Below are 5,822 nucleotides of genomic sequence, written 5' to 3'. Positions count from 1 at the left end.
CAAACCAACCCTTTGCCTTCTGTCAGCCGGCTGCTGCTGCTGGAGATTTGCTCCTTCATGTGTCTGGTAGCATCAGCGTTCAGCAAGGAGACTGGTGCTTGTGGAGTCCTCTTGTCAGGCTGGTTGGCCTGATGTGAAGCCATTTGACTTTTGGGCGCCCAGCTGCCAGCTGCATGCAGTGTCCTTTGGAAAATGCCTTGCTTCACCTCATGCCCTTTCCCCAGGCAGCTCTGAAGACTGAGGAGAGCTGAGCTTTGGACACTCGCTTTCATTCTGCAGCTAGCAGGTTGCTCCAGCCAATGCAGATGAAGGACTTGTAGTTGTACCTCACCTAGAGCTACCTCCAAAGACCTGCTATCCTTATCAGGTGCCTGGAAGCCCTTCCCGGCACAAGCCTCTTTTGAAAATGGTTGGAACACCTTTCCATGGTGAGTGGATGGGTTTCGGACAGCATTTCCATTCAAGGCACAACAGGCCAATGCAGAGCCCATCCATCTTACTGGTGAGTACCAGTGAAGGACAAGAACCCCAAGAAGGAGGGAGAGAATACAAAGCTCTCCATTTACTCGATCTCAGGGCTGTGTTTGGGTGCGAGTCTCAGAGTCTCAGCTCCAGTTCCTAGGGTGTTGGAAGCCACCAAGCTTGACCCTGATAAGTCCCATTGTGGGCAGAGAAGCAATAAACTAGTTGGGCCTAGAAAGTGGTCTCCCCCCATCCCATCTCTGCTCAGATAGGTCACTATGGGGGGTCAGGGGCTGCTGGAAGATCCTATAGGAAAGCTCACCCCGCTGCCCTCACTGCCAGGTGCAACAAGAAGCCTTCAGTCACTGGGGTGGTTAAACTGGCCCCTCCGGACTAGCACTGAAGCAGGAGGGTGACAGATTCGCATCCCCGAAGTAAAAATTCTAGTAAATGCGGAGTTCCCACAACTCACAGAGACCTCGCATCCTATGGCATAAAGTTTTTCCCCACTGGCCTGTTTTCCCTCTCGGTGGGAGATTACCGTGTGTACAGTCTTTCTCAGGGGAGGTCACTAAATCCAGTTCTGATGCTGCTCAAAAAAAAAGTGAAGGCAGGCCGGAGTTTCAGTTTTAAAACACTTTTGCTGGGTGTTTCTGGCCCTCTGGGATGAGATGGGATGGGATGGAGCTGCGGCTGGATCACATGGACAAAACTTCTCTGCTTTCCAGGAAACCTCAAAGGAAATAAGCTAGATTCCGGGACACGTCCCCTCGGGCAGCCTGTATCCACAGGAAACCCTACAGCAAACCATGGATGGCTGGGCTCCCGGTTGATTTATTTCTGCTATTCCAGAGGCATCAAAGGAGATTAGGACCCCTTCTGTGCTGGGCTCTGTGCAGGCACAGAATAAGAGAGGATCCCTGCAAAGAGCTGTGTCCTATACAAGAACTTAGCACCTGCAGAGACATGGCACGTAAAGTGAAGGAAAAAGGACTGTTGCCTTTGGGGGAACCAAGACACCAGGTCTGAGGCCTAGAACGGTGGGCCAAGTCCAAGGCCAGCTGTTTCCCTGCTAAGTGGACCATCCTTCCAGCTGCAAAGCAGGGAAGCAGTGAGCTGCCATAGTTGACAGCTTCCCGGAGCGGGCCATGGCTTTGACTCCAAAGTGCATGGCTGTAGAAGCACAAAACCCTTAATAATAACTGGTCATCCTAGAAAGTCTTCTGTTTTATTCTTCCAAAGAAGCCCCCTTTTTCACTGGACCCAGGACAAACAGGACACCGCGGCACGCCAAACCGAGCAGTCGCTCTTTCCCTCTAAGTGGCGAAGAGGATATTAATTAAAGGGAAGGAGCCGGCAGGCTGTGATGTGAAGGCACGTTCTCTCCCAGCATGTCCTTCAGCCTTTGTTTTGTGTCTATATTGCCAATATGCGAGGATTTTGTACAGAGCAAAAAGCAGTGATCCTAAATATTGACGCTGGGACAAATCAATGCTATCTCCGTTTTCCATGCCTATGCGTTCATTGATTTTTTTTTTGTTGTTGTTACCTCTCTGTTTATGTAATGTCTGAACTTTGCACAACTGAACCGTTTAATGTGCAGAAAAGAGCCCTGTTGCCATGAAAACGGACCTCCAAATGACAGCATGAATGCTGAGATATCCCTGTTTTATTGGACCATACTGAATGTATTTTAACCTTGATAAGTCAATAACTTTTCGTACAAAAGGAGCCAAAGCTGATAGGCTTTCAGAGGCTTGAATGCATTTAAACTGGAGAGTAATGGCCTGGTTTTAATCCCCTAGAAATCTCTCTCATTCCAAGGGCCAGTCATTTTCAGAGCAGAGTGACATTTTGGTCAAAGAATTACAGCACATAGTTGTCACCATGAGAGATGAAAATGCTCAGTACTTTGGATTTCCTGCACCGGTCAAAAATAATTACGTTAAATTAAGGGAATGTTGTCATCCTAAAGATCATGGGCCAGATGCTACTCTCTGCTGAAATCCAGCGTAATTCTGATTTAGCTGCAGAATCCGGCTGCATGTATTTAAAAATTGGGGGGCCGGATTCGTAGCTTTTGCAATTGAATTGCTTCTGCTTATACCAGGTGAGGCCTGGGGCACCTTGCTATGGCTGTAGAGAGAGGGGTCGTTGGGTCCAACTCAGCCACCCTGGGGTCAATCGTGCCACCTCGTCCACCACGGGGTCCTGCTCTAGACTTGTCTTGAATGCTGCCCACAGTCAGCCCAGCTGTAGTTGAATATCTTCCCTTCAGTCCAAGGAGTCAAAGATGACCAGAGATATCACACCTTTGGCTATAAAACCTAGAGTGCCTTTAATCATGCTAGCCTGGTCACTTTGCATTGACCTCTTGACTACCCAAAATCCATACCTTATTTATTTGACTAAAGCTAAAATCTTTGGCTTTCCTCACCAATGGCTTCCTGCCTTGTTTTGGTTTTTTTTATCTTTTTTGCAATTCACTCTGTTTGGATGCTGAAGCTAAATTATTCAGTTTCTCCTTGTGGTTCTCATTCATTTACAGCGTAATGTTCTGTTGGGTTGTTTCCAGCACTGTTGGGCAATAATTCGGTCCAGAAAAAAGTGTTAATTGGTTCTTTAAATCATGAAAAATTTCTCTTCTGTAAAAACATTTTTATTATAAACCTAAATTTCTATGTCAAAACTGCTGGAGGGTGTCTCGGTCAAGAATAATACAGAGTTTAAAATGTTCACCTTTTTGTAGCTAGGTAATTCAAGATAGATTTCTTCTCAGCAAAAATGCTATAGCCCTTTCCAGCTCCAATGCATGACTCCAGGTAGTTAAGGCATTTTCTGAGAAGAATGAGGTTTTCTTTTTTGCACTGGATATAAAGAGCTCGTTCTTTCTTACTTTATTAATAACCTTGATTAAATTATCTTTGAACAATCTAAGTGCTGTTCGCAAATATATAATGGTTTTATTTTAATCTCTAGCCTAGATTGCAACATAAAAGGAAGATAAATAAGCAATAGAGGATTTATAAAGCTATAATGCTGTACAAAAACCTACCCCCTGTGATTTAAAAAAAAAAAAGAATAAAAGAAAAGGGGGGGAAAAATGAAACAAATGAATATCATGAATAGCCCAGCTCAAAGAGATAATTTATTCAATATAATGTATTTTCATGGGGAGGATAATAAAGATAATATGTGTAATAATTACAGACAGGAATCACTTTCCTGAAAGCATATCTTATCTATTGTTTTAACATAATTTTTCAAACTTCAATGTTAACTGGATAGGAACAAGTGACGGGAGAATTGCCAGAAGTGTGGAGATTTGACTCCTGACAAAAAGCACCCACAATCCCTTCTCTTCTTCCCACCTGTTGTTAATCCCTTGAAATATGCAGTACTGGAGTGGGCTTCTCTGGGGGGGAAAGAAAAGAGGTAGAATGACAGTGAGAACAAGCCTGCATAGTTGGAAATCTCTGACAATGCAAGAAAACGGTATTCCCGGTGAAACTGAAAAATCACAGAAAATCAGAGAACACCACCTAATATATTTAGTCCACCACCCCAAGGTACTGGTTGAGTTTGGGTGGTGGCTTAGACTGGGGAACCTTGAATGGGTCTGACTATGTTTGCATGCATCCACGTAGGAGAATAGGGAGCATGATGGCAGAAGGAATTCCCCAGTGACAAACACATGGCCATGCCCATTGGGAGCCATAATTTAAATTGTACGTCCATACTGCTAGGTTTGAAACGAACTATAAATAACGGGTGAGGAAGAAGCGCTGGACAACAACGTGAGCCACTGGATATGCAAGGGTGGTCAGCAAGGAAAGCATACGGCGAGTTATAAAAATAGGACAAACGCAGGAGGTATTATAATGCTGTAAACCATGACCCGTTGGCCCTTGCAATAGTGCATTCAGATCCAGCCACCCTGGCTCCAAAAGGATATATGAAAAGTGTCAGAGACAGGTGACAAAGCTTAATAGAAGCCCTGAGAGATTGCTGGGCGAGGAGAGATTGGAAAGATGGGAGCGTTTAGTCCGGAGAGGAGAGAAGTGAAAGGTAACACGGCAGAGGGGCGTGTAATGATGAGGGATGGAGAGGAAGTCTGATTCTCCTTCTTGCCCTGGGATAGCGCACGGGCAGGGGCAGATTCGGGGAGGACAGAGGGGTGCATAGTGCACGTGCAGCCTGTTTGATGCTCGCTCCGCTCAAAGCTTAAACCCAACTATCTGGCAGTGGCGGCGGCATTTCTAGTCCGGCAGCGCTGAGGGAATCAGTGGCTCGTTCTCAATTGCCTTCTAAACTCTTCATTGCACAGGTGTGAAAGACCCTCTCGTCTTCTTTTTAACGATCTCGATTCGCGCTAATCAAGCGTGCCTTTGTTCTGCAATGCTGCTGCCCGTTCGCTCCCCTTTCCGAGCCCCGCAGACCCTTTTTAACGCCTGCCGGTGAAGCTCTATTGGCTTTTCTGCCATTTTACTGAATAATCCAGCCCGTGGCATATTAGCAACGCTTCTCATTTCTTTTTCACCGGAGAGAAAGAGGTGTTGTTTGATCGGTGATGATGCACCTCACTCTCTGCACCCCTTTTTCAAATTCCTCAATCCTCCCCTGCACGCAGGGTCCGGATCAGACGCACGGCGAGACGTTTCCAGGCGTTCCAGTGCGAGCCCTGTGGATGAGCAGGCCTGAGGCTCGGGCGGCCATTTTGAGACATGGCCATCATAGAGGACGGTCTGGTTGTCCCTGTCCTCTCTCCACACGAGACCCGACGCCTTTACGTCCTCTATTTTTCTCTTGAAAAGAAGAGACAATTTTTCTCTTCCCTTGGAGAAAAACTATAGAGGACGTAAAGGCGTTGGGTTTAGTATCAACAGAAAACCGGCCTGTCCTCTATGATGGCCGCCCTAGCTGAGGGCCTAAATTATATCCAGCTAAAGAAGCCCCCTATGCTAAAACTGATGGATTCGCGTGAAATTTGAAGATGAATTATTTCTGCGCACATTTATGACCTCCAGATGAATAATAATTGTGGAGCCCTAAATATGTCTATTTTGGGAATGCAAACATGCAGTTTTGGCTTTTTTTCCCTTTATTCAGAGGCCCCTCATACTGTAGCTCAAGCCTCCCTCAAGAGGGGCCTAAACGTCTTCACACCCACACCCCCTAAAAGAGTGCGGACTACAACTCCCAGCATGCCCCGCGGCGCGGGCGCCGGGCGGGATGCGGGGGCGCCGGGCGCGGTGCACGCCGGGAGTTGTAGGCGGGGCGGGGCGGCGGTTAACGGCCCGCCCTTTTGAATTTTGCCGCGAAAAGCGCGCGTGGCCGCCGGGCCCCGCCCCCCGCGGGAC

Source organism: Alligator sinensis, unplaced genomic scaffold (genome assembly GCF_000455745.1).
Source record: "Alligator sinensis unplaced genomic scaffold, ASM45574v1 scaffold628_2, whole genome shotgun sequence".
Taxonomy (NCBI): domain Eukaryota; kingdom Metazoa; phylum Chordata; order Crocodylia; family Alligatoridae; genus Alligator; species Alligator sinensis.
Note: the sequence above shows the minus strand (reverse complement) of the source record.